Consider the following 16,687-nt stretch of genomic DNA (forward strand, 5'->3'; position numbering starts at 1 on the left):
GTAAATTTGATAGTGCTAATGAGAACTGAGAATAGTATATCGAGAGGTTTGAACTGTATTGTAATGCAAATGACGTGGATGAGGAAAAGAAAGCCTTCACACTTCTTAGCATGATGGGTGCTGAAACATACAGGCTCTTACGCAACTCAGTAAATCAGCAAGCAAGACTTTTAACAAAATTGTTACAATTTCACAAGATCACGAGCCCTAAGCCTCAAGTAATAACGGGGAGATATACAAGCGTTTGTAGATTTCACAAAAGTAAGCAGTCAAAGGGTGAAAGCAATTCCCAATACAATAGACAATAGACAATAGGTGCAGAAGTAGACCATTCGGCCCTTCGAGCCTGCACTACCATTTTGAGATCATGGCTGATCAATTCCTATCAATACCCGGTTCCTGCCTTGTCCCCATATCCCTTGATTCCCCTATCCATAAGATACCTATCTAGCTCCTTCTTGAAAGCATCCAGAGAATTGGCCTCCACTACCTTCCGAGGCAGTGCATTCCAGACCCCCACAACTCTCTGGGAGAAGAAGTTTTTCCTTAACTCTGTCCTAAATGACCTACCCCTTATTCTCAAACCATGCCCTCTGGTACTGGACTCTCCCAGCATCTGGGACATATTTCCTGCCTCTATCTTGTCCAATCCCTTAATAATCTTATATGTTTCAATCAGATCCCCTCTCAATCTCAATCTCCATTGCAGAACTGCACAGAGTTTCCCAATACTGTGACCTTAGAGATGGATTTTCTGATGCAATAGGGGATAGGTTCATATGTGGAATGCATAGTCAAAGCACTCAAACTAGGCTACTCTCAGAAAGAGAAAACCTTAGAATGAGGATTACCTATTGCAATATTGTTAGAGACTGCAGCAAAGGATGCAGCAGAACTACCGAAAAAGTTTAGGATGTGAAATACACAAAATGTCCCTGAATGGTGCAAAAACCAAAAATGTTATTGATGTGGCAAATCCTCCATGATGCAAGTCAGTGTTGGTTCAGAGAAAATGTTTGCAGAAAGTGTCACAGACAAGGTTACATAGAGAGAGTACTCAAGTCAGACAAAAAGCACAACAAAAGAGAAAAATCAGTCAGAGTGAAAAGCTTGAAATGCAAAACTAAACAATTGCACAAAGTGACTGAATGTGAAACTGAATCAGACAACATAGAGTGTGACAAAGGTGAGCTGTCATGCTTAGAACTGAATGGCGTTACTGAAGCATACCGCAAAAGCATATAGATTGCAACAGATGTGTTTGGTGTAAAGCTGAAAATGGTGCTTGATACAGGGTCAGCTTTGTCTGTAATTTCTGAGACTAACTACAACAGACTGTTTTCTGAGCTACCATTAGAAAGGACTTCTGTGATGCTAAAGACCTATGCTGGTTAAAAAGTGTCTCTCTAGGCCAAACTGCAAGTATACATGATGTACGGAGGCAAAACACAGCAGTTAGAGATTAATGTGCTGAAAAGTGGAGGGCCAGGCCTTTTCAGACATGAATGGTTAAGAAAAATCCAACTAGGCTGGCATTCAATCAAAGCTCTCAATATGTTGTCAACAGGTAACGACAGCCTAGCACTAACCAAAGACCGTCACAGATGCTTATTGCTAATGGGAAGACGTTTGAGAAGGGTACTGGTAAACTCAAAGGCATAAAGGTCAGAATTGAACTGAATGAAGTAGTAGTGACACCCAGGTTCCATAAAGCACATCCAGTGTCTTGCATAATATGTCCTAAAGTGGGTGCTGCGTTTCAGAACTTGGAGGCATCTTACATTCTCTCCAAGGTTGATTGGAGCGATTGGACCAGGCCCATTCTCCCAATGATCAAAAAGGAAAGGCCAGAGCAGTTTGCGTTTGCAGGGACTTCAAAGTGTGCATCAACCGTGTGCTGCATACTGTGCAGAATCCCCTGCTATGGATAAAAGACTTTTGTTTGCATTTTTGGCAGGTGGGAAGAGGTTTTCAAAGATTGACTTGTCACACAAGTCTATCTGCAAATAGAGATTGAGGAGCCAAGCAGGAAGTTCCTCACATTCAAAACTCACAAGGGACTGTTCCAGTATAGTCACCTTGTCTTTGACATTGCATCAGCTCCAGTAATTAGGCAAAGAGCAATGAACCAAGAGCTCTATGTTATCCCAGGAGCATAATGTTATCTTGATAACATCATCATGACTGGAAAGACTGATGAAGAGCACCCCCAGAACTTAGGTGAAATGCTTACTAGGCTGAGTGAGTATGGTCTGTGCAAAAAGAGAGAGAAATTGATCTATTATCTATGTATACACGCATTGATCTCTCTCTCTCTCTCTGCAATGTGAATATACCAGTTAAAGCCAACTCCCTGTGAATGTGTGCCTTTATTTAATTAATATCTAGCTGTACAGACACAAGAAACCTTGTCAAAGATCTTCTGAATATCCATGTACAGAACATCCACTGTTTCTCATTTGTCTATTCTGCTTGTTATTTCTTTAACAACTTCCAACTATGCTGTCCTTGAGGAAACCATACTGACTATGACCTATTTTATTATGTGTCTCCAAGTACCCTGAAACCACATCCTTAACAATTAACCCCAACATCTTTCCAAACACTGTGTTCAGACTAATTGGCCTACAATTTCCTTTTTTCTGCCTCTCTCCCTTCTTGAAGAGTGGAGTGACATTTGAAATTTTCCATTCCTCAAGAACCATACCAGAATCAACTGATTCTTGAAAGATCATTACTAATGCCTCCACAATCTCATCAGCCACCTTTCAGAACCTTGGGGTGTAGACCATCTGGTTCAGATGACTTACCTGCCTTTAGACCTTTCAGCTTTTCAAGAACCTTTTCCCTAGTAATTGCAAATTCACACTCTTCTGCCCCCGACACACTCGAACTTTTGGTATACTTCAAGTGGCTTCCACAGGGAAGACTGATACAGACTACTTATTCAAGTTCATCTGCCATTTCCTTGTCCACCATTACTACCTCTCCATCATCATTTACCAGTGGTCCGATATCTACTCTCACCTCTGTAGTTCTATAATTCTGTGGGGTTCCCAGGAGGAAGCCAAGATCCTCTCTGCAGTTCTGGCTAGACATGACTGCAAATGTTTCAGTCTTTGGTATTACATAATGGGCTCTGCCATCAGATACGGTAGGGATGGTCTTGTAGCCTCTTCCCTTTGTTAGCTTCCTCTCCTCCAAAGTTCACAACCAAATGTGGTAAAACTGCGGAGCTTTCACCTGATTGTTAATAGTGGAATTGTTTAGCTCCTTCCTTACATCCTCTTTTTTGTTCTTGTGAACACATGCTGCAACTTCACCAGCTAGCATCTCATTTTCAACCTGGCATTGCTCATGGTCTGGCCTTAGTTGCTCTTCATCCCAATCAGGGTCAGTTCCTGAGTCTCATCATACAGGATGTGCTGGTCCATGATGTCACAAATTCTGGTGTAACACACACACTGAGAGGATTGTTTGAGGCCCTGAATGGTGGTCATGGAGGAGGTATAGGGGCAGGTGTAGCACTTATTCCAATTACAGGGGAAGGTGCCAGGAGGAAGACCAGTGGGGAGGAATGATTAGACAAGCAGATAATGTAGAGAGTGTGGAAATGGGGATTAGGAAAAATATGCTTAGTGTTAGGTTCCTATTAGCATCATCAGTTGTATCTGATGTTCCTAATGTGGCATTCTCTACATCACAGAGACCTAAAGTACAGTAGATTGGGAGATCACTTGTTCAAAGTTCAAATATCTAAGTAAATTTATTATTGAGTTGCATATATATCACCATATATAACCCCGAGATTCATTTTCTTGCAGGCATACTGAATAAATTCAATAATCGTAATAGAATCAATGAAAGACAGCACCAACTGTTTGTACAACCATGTGAAAAAAACAAAAAAGAAAGAAATAATGATAGTAATAATAAAATAAATAAGCAATACATACCAAGAACTTGAGATAAAGAGTCCTTGAAAGTGAGTCAAGGTTGTGGGAAGATTTGACTGATGGGGCAAGTAAAATAGAATGAAGAACCTGATGGTTGAGGGGTCATAACTGTTCCTGAACCTGGTCGTGTGAATGGTGGTGATTCCTGATGACGGATGCTGCTTTCCTGCGACAATGCTCTGTGTAGATGTGCTCAATGGTGGGGAGGACTTTACCCAAAATAGACTGGGCCATATATTCTACTTTTTGTAGGATTTTCCATATTGGTCTGTGATGCAGTCAGTCAATATACTCTCCACCACACATCTATAGAAGTTTTTCCAAGTTTTAGATGTCATGCCAAATCTTTGCAAACTTCTAAGGAAATAGAAGTGCTTTCTTCATAATTCACTTATGTGCTGGGCCCAGGACAGGTCCTCTGATATGATAACGCTGAGGAATTTAAAGTTGCTGACCCTCTCCAGCTCTGATCCTATGATGAGAATTGGCACATGGACTTCTGGTTCCCTCCTCTTGAAGTCAATATTTGACTCCTCGGTCTTGCTGGCATTGAGGTTGTTGTCATTGCTTTACTCATCCAGATTTTCATATCTGCTGATTCATCACCGCCTTTGATTTGGTCTGCAACAATTATGTCATCAACAAACTTAAATATGGCATTGGACCTGTGCTTAGCCACACAGTCATTAGCATAAAGTGAGTAGAACTCGGGCTAAGGACACAGCCTTGTGGTGCAGCTGTGCTGATGGAGGAGATGATTTTGCCAATCTGAACTCATGGAGTCTGTAAGTGAGGAAATCGAGGATCCAATTGCACTAGGAGGTATTGAGGCCAAGGTCTTGAAGCTTATTGATTAGTTTTAATGGGATGATAGTATTGAATGCTGAGCTATAGTCGATAAAGAACATCCTGATGTATGTAACTTTGCTGTTCAGATGTTCCAAGACACTTGTCAGCAGGAGTTGATATGTTTCATCATCAACCTCTGAAAACATTTCATCACAGTGGATGTAAGTGGTAGAAGATGAGAGACATTAAGGCAGATTACTACATTCTTTTTCAGTGCTGCTATAACTGAAGCTTTCTTGAAGAAGTTAGGTACCTCAGGCTGCCAAAATGAGAGGTTACAGATATTCGTGAACACTCCAGTCAGTTGATCAGCCCAGGTCTCTGGTACTAGGCCATGTATACCTTCCAGGCTGATGCTTTTCTTGGGTCTCAGAAGCTGAAATCACAGAATCACAGGATCATCGGAGGTGTGGGAATTCATGATGGATCCTCTGTGGTTTAATGTTTTAAGTGGACATAGAAGGCATTGAGCTCATAGCGGAGCGAAGCTCTGTTGTCATCTAGGTCACTTGATTTTACTTTATAAGTGCACCTTCACTCTGTCCTTTACAAAATGCAGGATCTCCTGGTGGCTACACATTTCAATTCAACTTCCCATTTCCATTCTGACATGTCTGTCTATGACCTTCTCTACAACCACAATGAGGCCAGACTCAGATTGGAGGAGCAATACTTCATATTCCATCCGGATAGCCTCCATCCAGATACATGGACATTGATTTCTCTAACTGCCAGTATTTACTCCCACCTCCACTCTTCTCTCTTTTTCCATTCTCCAATTCACCCTTTCACCCTCTTTTCTTCTCCTCACTTACCCATCTCCTCCCATTGGTTTCCCTCCTCCTTCCCTTTCTTCCATGGTCCACTGTCCTTGTCCTATTAGATTCTTTCTTCTGTCATTTAACTCCTTCACCTTTCATCTCCTAGGTTCTTAATCCATCCCCCATCCCTCACCCACCACCCTCTCCTCACCTGGTCTCACCTATCACCTGCCAGCTTGTACTTGGTCCCTTCCCCCTATCTTCTTATTCTGGTTTCTGGTCTCTTCTTTTCCAGTCCTGATGAAGGGTTTCAGCCTGACATAATTGACAAGTTTTTTTCCAGTCCTTAGATGCGGCCTGACTTGATGAGATGATCCAGCATTTTGTGAGAGTTGCTGAAGATCTTCAGAGCCTGCAGAAGCTCTTTGTTCACAAATTCTAATGTCGTATTCTCTGTTGCTGAGAATAGTTGATCCAATTTTACCTTTATTCTGATTCAAATGATGACTACCCTCCCAGGGTGATGATGTGTGTCCAGAATATCATAGAGACACTATTATTAATTATTGCTTAATTGTTAAGCAAGTCATTGGTTGGGTACAATCACAATTCAGAAGATGAGTTAAGCATCAAACACTCTGCAACTGTGAAACCAAAAATAAGCTTGTTAGATATCCAGTGAACCGGATGGATTTTTATGACAACCCATGGCCTTGCAGTAACTAATACTGAAGCAAAGTTTCAGATTATTTTAACCAACTGAATTTAGCTTCCATGGCTGCTGAGATGAGATTTTAATGCACAGCTCTGGGTTGTTTATTTATTCTTTTAGATTACTCTTTCTGTAACATAACAGTGCATCATCAGTGAAAGTCCACCGCCTGGCTGAACCCCTTCTCATCTTCAGCTTTCTAATATAACTTAGTTATATTCATTTCCAGCATGTGGACATTGGCAATGAGGCCAAAATGTAACATCAGCTGCAACCACTTTTGTAAACTACTAGTAAATTCCCTCCATAAAGGACAAATGTCTGAAGATATCCCTAGAGAGATCAACTTTAACCCAGTGATGCTGAAGGAGATTTGATATGTTTGCAATTCTGGATGGTGTGTCACTTCAAAAGGAAACCTACTTATGACAACACACCTATGCACCAGCTGCCTTGGGAAGTCTTACCAATGACTTGGCCAGTTGTGGATGCTACGGATAGTAGTTAGGGAGCACTGGTGTAGGAGTGAATAAATTAAATGGGCTGCTTTACCAGGATGATTTTGAACTTCTCAAGTGCTAAACACAAGAGATTCTGCAGATGCTGCAAATCCCAAGCAACATACACAGAATGTTTGGGGAACTTAGTGAGTCAGGCAGCATCCATGGATGTGAACAACCAGTTGACATTTTGGGCTGAAACTTTCTTTGGTACTGGAAAGGAAAGGGGAAGATCCCAGAACAAAATGATGGGGGAGGGGGTGGAAGAAGGATAGCTAGAAGGTGATGGGTGAGAAAGGTAAAATAGCTGGAGATGATGGAATCTGATATGAGAGAGAATGAACCATAAGAGAAAGGGAAGGATAAGGCACACTGGGGGAGGTGACAGGCAGGTTAGAAAAGAGGTCAGTGGCCAGAGTGGGGTCTAGAAGAAGAAGGGAGGGAGAAGGAAACATTCTTTTAATGGAAGGAGAAATCAATGTTCATGCCATCAGGTTGGAGGCTACACATATGGAATATAATAAAGTGTTGCTCCTTCATCCTGAGGGTGGCCTCATCATGTCACAAGTGCTGTTGGAGATACATAGAAGCAGAGGTGACATTTGGTATTGGAATTGGCTTGTTATGTTCACATGTCCCATGCTACAGTGAAAACTTGCTTTGCACACTGTTCATTCACTTCAAGTCATTACGCAGTGCATTGAGGTAGAATAAGGTAAAGCAATAAATTTGCAGAATACAGTGTAAAAACAACCAAAAAAGTGCAGTGCAGATAAGCAAAAAAGTGCAAGATCATAATGAGAGAAATTGTGGGGTCACCTTATCATAGCAGGGGTGCATTCAAGAGCTTGATAACAGTGGGATAAAGTTGTATTTAAGCCTGGTGGTATGTGCTTTCAAGCTTTTCTACCTCCTGCCCAATTGAAGAGGGAAGGGTGTGGTTTTTGATTATGCTGGCTGCTTTAATGAGTCAGTGAGTAGACATTGTCCATGGAGGGGAGGCTGGTTTCTATGATCTGCTGAGCTGTTCACAACTTTCTGCAATTCGTTGCAATCAAGTGCAGAGGAGTTGCTGTAATAAGCTGTTATCCATTCAGAGAGAATGTTGTATCAAATTGATAAAGATTGGTAAAGTCATCCCAAATTTATTTAGCCTTCTGAAGAAGTAGAAGTGCTGTGAGTTTTCTTGACTTTGCCATCAATATTATATAACTAGGACAGGCTAGTAGTGATGTTCAATCCTAGTAACTTGAAGCTCTCAACCCTCCCAACCACCGTACTATTGATGTAGGCAGAAGCAATGGCATAGACCTTCTTTCTGAAGTCAATAACCCACTCTTTCTTTTTGGTTGACACTGAGGGATATGTTATTATCCTGACACCATGTTGCTAAGCTCCCTTTTTCCTTCCTGTTCTCTGACATTGTTATTTGAGATGAGGCCCACTATGGTGTTATCATGTGCAAGCCTGTAGATGGAGTTGGAGCAGAATCTGACCACGCAGTCACAAGTATACAGGAAATAGAGGAGAGGCTGTGGACGCAGTCTTGTGGAGCACCAATGTTTAGAACAATCACGGCGCAGTTTTTGCTTAAAAAGCCAAAAAGGATTTGGGCCTTGGAAATGAATCATTCAGCAAGAATACCTATGGCAAATGCACTCATAGAACATAGAAATCTGCAGCACGTTACAGGTCTTTCAGCCCACAAAATTATGCCGCCATGTCACCTACTCTATAAACAGCCTAGAATTTCCCAACCACGTAGCACTCTATTTCTCTAAGTTCCATGTACTTATCTTAGAATCTCTTAAAAGACCCTATTGTATCCGAGTCTACCCATGTTGCTGGCAGTGCATTCCATGGACCCACCACTCTCTACGTGAAAAACGTACCTCTGACATCCCCCCTATGCCTACTTCCAAGCACCTTAAAACCATGCCCCCTCATGTTAACCATTTCAGGCCTGGGAAAAAACCTCTGGATCAATGCCTCTCATCATTTTATACACCTTGATCAGGTCACCATTCATCCTCTGGCGCTCCAAGGAGAAAAGGCCAGGTTTACTCAACCTATTCTCATAAGGCACACTCTCCAACTCATATAACCATAATATTTACAGTGCTCGACCTGGACACTCAGATGTTGACTGACCCCCCCGCCCCCCCCCACCAGGATATTGATGGGTGTTCTACATATCACAAGAGTACTATTAGCTATTCTTGCTTAATTTACGTATTTGAAATTACACAGTATAAACTCAGTAGAGGTGCTACACACTAAATATTAAATAATATATCTGCAATCTAACCAGTTACATTGGTGTTGCTTAATTCGATTTACCCTGAGCTTGATATTGAAAAACCCTCAAGCAAAGCTGCTGCTAACTAAACGTTTCTGATTTTTCTTAAAGCTGTCATTACAATTAGTGTCAGTCATTACGCCCACAAGACAGTAAGACTAACCCTCTATACTGACTTAAATCACCCAAGTGAATTTTGGGCATGTTTTTTTAAAGTCTTCACTGAAAATATCAAGCTCTTTCTGGCTGCCTGTACTGATGGCTTTTGCTGCGGGCTACTTTCACTCTGGTGTGGTTATCCACAGATTGTGCTTTGTGAGCTTCAGACAGATGGCTGTGCTTCTGGGACAGCTGCTTTATTCTTCTGTGTCAGTGCTCCAGCTGCCCCTGACTGACATGGCATGTAAATCACATTAAAGTCTTCATCAAACAGTATCCTAGACCCAAAGCAGCAACAGATTTGTTGAGGCATCTTAATTCTAACTTCAACAGGAAACTTGCCGGGCACCTTTCCTTCTCTTGGTGGATGACCAGGAATGGAATCCCCACCTCTCTGTTCAAGGGCGTTCCCATGGGAGAAGTGGAAGAAGTGGTGGGTATGAGTGATGGTCCCATACTCCAGCTGGCAATATGTGCTTAGTTATTGCAGTAGATAGATAGATAGATAGATAGATAGATAGATAGATAGATAGATAGATAGATACTTTATTCATCCCCATGGGGAAATTCAACTTTTTTTCCAATGTCCCATACACTTGTTGTAGCAAAACTAATTACATACAATACTTAACTCAGTAAAAAAATATGATATGCATCTAAATCACTATCTCAAAAAGCATTAATAATAGCTTTTAAAAAGTTCTTAAGTCCTGGCGGTAGAATTGTAAAGCCTAATGGCATTGGGGAGTATTGACCTCTTCATCCTGTCTGAGGAGCATTGCATCGATAGTAACCTGTCGCTGAAACTGCTTCTCTGATTCTGGATGGTGCTATGTAGAGGATGTTCAGAGTTATCCATAATTGACCGTAGCCTACTCAGTGCCCTTCGCTCAGCTACCGATGTTAAACTCTCCAGTACTTTGCCCACGACAGAGCCCGCCTTCCTTACCAGCTTATTAAGACGTGAGGCGTCCCTCTTCTTAATGCTTCCTCCCCAACACGCCACCACAAAGAAGAGGGCGCTCTCCACAACTGACCTATAGAACATCTTCAGCATCTCACTACAGACATTGAATGACGCCAACCTTCTTAGGAAGTACAGTTGACTCTGTGCCTTCCTGCACAAGGCACCTGTGTTGGCAGTCCAGTCTAGCTTCTCGTCTAACTGTACTCCCAGATACTTGTAGGTCTTAACCTGCTCCACACATTCTCCATTAATGATCACTGGCACCATATGAGGCCTAGATCTCCTAAAGTCCACCACCATCTCCTTGGTTTTGGTGATATTGAGACGCAGGTAGTTTGAGTTTGAGACCTGGCATTCATAGCAAAAGGATTTGAGTACAGGAGCCGGGAGGTTCTACTGCAGTTGTACAAGGCCTTGGTGAGACCGCAACTAGAGTATTGTGTGCAGTTTTGGTCCCCTAATCTGAGGAAATACATTCTTGCCATAGAGGGAGTACAAAGAAGGTTCACCAGATTGATTCCTGGGATGGCAGGACTTTCATATGAAGAAAGACTGGATCGACTAGGCTTATACTCACTGGAATTTAGAAGATTGAGGGGGTATCTTATTGAAACATATAAAATTCTAAAGGGATTGCACAGGCTAGATGCAGGAAGATTGTTTCCGATGTTGGGGAAGTCCAGAACGAGGGGTCACAGTTTAAGGATAAAGGGGAAGTCTTTTAGGACCGAGATGAGGAAAAACTTCTTCACACAGAGAGTGGTGAATCTGTGGAATTCTCTGCCACAGGAAACAGTTGAGGCCGGTTCATTGGCTTTATTTAAGAGGAAGTTAGATATGGCCCTTGTGGCTAAAGGAATCGGGGGGTATGGAGAGAAAGCAGGTACAGGGTTTTGAGTTGGATGATCAGCCATGATCATACTGAATGGTGGTGCAGGCTCGAAGGGCCAAATGTCCTACTCCTGCACCTATTTTCTATGTTTCTATGTTTCTACATGGCATTCCAGACCAACACTGTTGACAGAAGACTTATGGAGTTATAGAGTCAAATAGGACAGAAAGACAAGAGGGACTGCAGATTCTGGGAATTTTCAGCAATGCACAGAAGATGCTAGAGGAGATCAGAAGACTGGGCAGGATTTATGGAAGAAAATCAGCAATTGATGTTCTGCGGTGAGACCCATCATCAGGACTGGTAAGAAAGAGAGCATTAGCCAGAATAAAAGGATTCAGAGCATAAGCTGGTCAGCATTTACATCTCAAGTGATATCAATGACTCTGCTTCCACCTCTCTCTCAGGAGTGTATTCCAGGTGTCTGCACTTGGTAAAAAGGCTCCCCATAGATACCCTCTAAATCTTATCCTCATTATCTTAAATCTATATTCCATGGTTCTAGATGGAGAAGAAAATTCCCACATCTACCCTGTCTGCATCCCACATAACTTTATAGCCATCAGTTGCCTCTGGCCCAGAAAAAAACAGACCCAGCCTCCTCAGTCCGACCTCCGACAGTAAGTGAACTGCTTAATTCTAGGCAACATTTCATAAATCTCCTTTGCATCTCTCGAGTACTTTCACACGTTCCAGTAGTATGTTGCCCAGAAATGTATGCAGAGATCCAGCTGAGGTTAAACCAATGTGTCTTTCTGTTGAAGTATAACCTCTTTGCTCTTTCATTCCCTACCCTAATGAAGGCTGGTTTCCAAGTCGACTTACTGTAACTTATTCTGAGGGCAGCCACATCATCTGTCTGGTCAAGCAACCTTAGACAGCACATCATGGTCTTTATCATAAAACAGGGAGGTTGTGGGCAATCCTTAACAAATTGCAAAGGAACTACAGGAAGAAGCAATCACCGATTTGCAACAATGAATAATGCTCAAAATGCTCAAAATAATTCTCAGAGAGTGGGACATTCTACAGCAGAGGGATTGTGAATGAGAGTTAGTGCCTATAGAGAGGAGTACAGGCTCCTGTATGTGCATTTGGTCTTAGTGCTAGAAGTACATGTACAATTAGAGTTTTCAGTGAAAGCTGCCTAAAGTCATATTGATAGGCATGATATGTTGTAGTATTTTGCACCATGTAACAAGATCTAATGTTATACAATATCGTGTCACTTTGTGGCACATTTTTATTTTGGGGGGGAGTTTGTTCAATTTTAAAAATGTTTAAAATAGTTCCAGGTTGTGCTTCGCTGTAATCCTTGACTAGTTCCACCCATATGAACAGGTCCAAGCCAAACTTGGAGGACTGAAGTAAGAAACAACTGTCACCAGTAGCATTGGAAAAATGAACTTGTACCAAAATGTTAATTTTATTATAATCTACAATAGCTCTCAACACAAAGTGGTGAGAATAAAATGGAGGACAGGGTGCGCCTGAAGAGCATGGAACAGCCAGCAAGAAAAAGTTAGAATCATAGACTCATAGAAACGTACACAGAAACAGGCTCTTTGGCCCATCTAGTCCTTGACAAACAATTTGAACTCCATACTCCCATCGACCTGCACCTGTATCATTGGCCTCCATACCCCTACTATCCATATACCTATTCAAGCTTCTCTTAAATATTGAAATAGTGCTCGCATGCACCACTTACACAGGCTGCTTATTTCATGCTTACATGATCCTCTGAGTGAAGAAATTTCCCCTCATCTTTCCCTTAAACTTGCCATCTTTCACACTTAACAGCTTACCTCTATTTGTAGTATCAATGAACCTCAGTGGAAAAGTCTGCTTCCATTTACCCTGTCTATACTCCTCAAAATTTTGTATACTTCTACCAAATCTCCCCTTAGTCTCTTATGTTCCAAGGAATGAAGTCCTAGCCTATTCAATCTTTCCTTATAACTTAGGTACCCCAGAACCAGCAACAATCTTGTAAATCTTCTCTGTACTCTTTTAACCTTATTTACATCTTTCCTGTAAGTAGGCAACCAAAACTGCACACAATACTCCAAATTAGGCCTCACCAACTTCTTATACATCTTCCAACATAACATCTAATCTTCTGTATTCAATACATTGATTTATGAAGGCCAGTGGGCCTAAATCTTTCTTTATGACCCTATCCACCTGTGCCACCGCTTTCAATGAATTATGGACCTGTATTTCCAGATCCCTTTGCTTTACAGCGTTCCTCAGTGCCCCCTGCTCACTGTGTAAGACCTACATTGCTTGGTCTCACCAAAGTGCAACACCTCTCACTTGTCTGCATTAAATTCCATCTGTCAATTTTCAGCTAATTGTTCCAGCTTGTCTAGATCCCTCTGCAAGCTCTGATAGCATTCCTTGCTGTCCACTACTTCCCCAATCTTGGTGTCATCTGCAAATTTGCAGATCCATTTAACCACATTATCACTAGATCATTGATATAAATGACAAACAACAAACGACCCATCACTGATCCCTGTGGCACTACACTAGTCACAGGCCTCCAGTCAGAGAGGCAACCTTCTACTACCACTCTCTGGCGTCTCCCACAAAGCCCATGTCTAATCAAATTTACTACCTCATCATGGCATGCCAAGCGACTGAACTTTCTTGACCAACCTCCCATGTGGGACCTTGTCAAATGCCTTACTCAAGTCCATGTAAGCAACATCCACTGCTTTGCCTTCATCAACTTTCCTGGTAACTTCCTCTGAAAAACCCTATAAGATTGATTAGAAATGCTGACTATCCTTAATCAATCCTGGTCTATCCAAATACTCATACATCCAGTCCTTTAGAATACCTTCCAATAAATTTCCCGCTACTGATGTCAGTTAGCTCTTTCCTTCCTAAGGCAGCCTGCACCACTGAGGCATATTCCAGAAAATGGAGTACATTGTGGAGAATCCGTTGAGCTGGGGGATACTTGGGGTTGTAACATCTAACTATCGTTCATTCTTTGGGGGAACTCCTCTGTTTTTGTTGATGGTTGCGAAGAAAAAGCATTTTGGATGAATATTGTATACAGTTCTCTGACATTGAATGCACCTTTGAAACCTCTGAGTTTGGGGTTTTGTGCACTCCTTTCATTCTGCCAAGCAAGGTTCAGTTTCTCTGTTTCCACCTCTTTCAGATAATATTTAGGGTGCACACCTAGACTTTCTGTATTTATGTACTACACGTTTGAATCTGGTTCCAGTATGTTACCCCTGTGCGGATACGTATTTATAGTATAAGTTGCTGTCAAACTGGGTAGGATGCCGAGGAACTCTCGCACATCAGAAGTGTGTGCAGTTGATTTGCTGGCAGTGACACAGTTAACATGGAAATTCAAGGGATTAATCAAATTCAGTTTAGTCCAATGTTTGGACTCGTGGCTTGTGATGCTGTCTTACCTGTTGTACTTACCTGGGAAGGTTGCAGCAAATGAAGGGAACTGAGGTACCGGGTTACTCAGCAGCAGATCAGTCTCAAAATATGAACTTGAAGCCATAGTCTAAGGGCCAGATAGCCTTTGGTAAAAGATGAAGCTGGTAGATTTCACAGCTGTTAAGATGCTGTATGCTTCTAAATATTTCAAATATTCTCATGCAATTCTCATGCAATATTCTCATGCAACTCATGCAATAAGTACTAACATTGCTTTAAGTCATTAAAAGTAGTTCAAACTATTTAAATTATATCAGATTAATTAAAATCACATATAAATATCAAGAGTGGATTAAAAAATAAAACCACCATAAATAATTAATACAGTAGCTTTTGTTCCTCATTAGTCCTTTCCAGGAGTAATCCCTATCTAAATGAATAGGGACTCCGATCCTGCACCAGGTTTGTTTGGCATGATCAGGGAGGCAGGTTTTTCTGTAAAATCCAGGGAATTTCCTGAATAATCAGGCTTCATCTTTGCATTTTGTGTGGAGTGAGTAATTTCAGGACACCTGAGAAAAGTTGAATACTTGTGGTTCACATTAGAATCATCAGCCAAAGCCAAGCTAGTGTGGTGTAATGTGTTACACATTCTGTTAGGATGCAGTGTTTTGCAGCAGGAAAGCATAACCCTAAGGGATCATCAAAATGTCCCATCGAGCAGTGTGTACAAAGAATGATTCTCTGATGTGCATCTCAGCAAGAAGCAATGTTGGAGAAGCTTCAGCCTTAAGGAAGAAATTTGAACCAGCTGCTGACATAGAGCAGGGTCAGAGCCTTACTTCCGATGGTTAAGATCAAGTTGGCCATTGATTGATACATTGATGTCTCTTTCTAGGCTGGTACTGGATCTCTCTACAATGCAGCACAATCACTACGTTAGAACAGTCACTGTTGATCTATAATCCAAGGTGAAATTCTGCACCATGCAGTGAACAGTAGAAGCAACTCACTTGGATGAGGTTCTGCGGAATGAGTACAGGGAGTCAGGAAAGAAGTTATGTAGCAGGATCTTGAAGGTAATGATCTCTGAACAACTCTCGGCACCACGTGCCATTGAGGTCAGAAATAGAAGGATAGTCTGGATGAATTTGTAGCTGAGGAGCTGGTGCAGATGGTAAGGATTCACATTCTCGGACCATTGGCATCTCATCAGGTGTACATGTGACCTGTACAAGAGTAATGGGTTCCACTTTAACCATACAGGAGCCAATATTCTTGTACAGAAATTTGCAGATGCTATACAAGAGGGTTTAAACTGAATTGGCAGAGGTTGGGATTCTGAGCAGGAGCAATTCATGGTATAAAGCTGCAGCCGGCGAGAGCAAGTTCAGGAATCAAGATAGCCACAGGCACAGTTAAGTCAGAGAAAGAAATACTCAGTTAAATGATATATATTTCAATGCACATGGGTTAACGCAAGCCAGACAGTCAAACTTAAAGCATGGGAAGTTATAACTATATAGAAACATGGCTGAGAGAAGGGCTGGCAGCTCAATGTTCCTGGATACAGACACTTCAGGTTTTACTGAGGTACAGGTAAGTGAGCAGGGGGGTTCTGCATTTTTGCTTAAGAGAAGTCATAATAGCAGTACTTAGAAATGACATTCTTCGGGGATTGTCTGATGGAACATTATGCATAAAACTTAGAATCTAGATGGGATGGGTGACTCAAGTGGGGCTGTAGTAATACAGACCCCCAAGTAGTCAGGATCCCTTTCAGAGCAGGTGTGTAGAAAAATTGCTCATAGTTGTAAGATTAATAGGGTTGTATTAGTGGGAGATTTTTATTTTCCCATTATTGACTGGACTGCACAAATTGTTAAAGGATTGTAGGGGCTAGAATGTGTGAAGTGTGTCCAGGAAAGTTTCCTGTGTTAATGTATAGATGAACTTAATCAGGCGGGTGCAATACTGGATCTTTTCTTAGGGAACAAGGCAGAACAAGTAACTGAAATGGGAGTCAGGGAGCACTTTGGCTCCAATGACCCAAAAATGCTATTAGTTTTAAGATAATGATGGAAAGGATTGGAAAGATCCACAGTTTAGGTCCTAAAGTGGAGCAGGGCTAATTTGGGGGAAATTTGGCAGGACCTTGTTGAAGTCGATTGGGTGAGA

Source organism: Hemitrygon akajei, chromosome 13 (genome assembly GCF_048418815.1).
Source record: "Hemitrygon akajei chromosome 13, sHemAka1.3, whole genome shotgun sequence".
NCBI lineage: Eukaryota > Metazoa > Chordata > Chondrichthyes > Myliobatiformes > Dasyatidae > Hemitrygon > Hemitrygon akajei.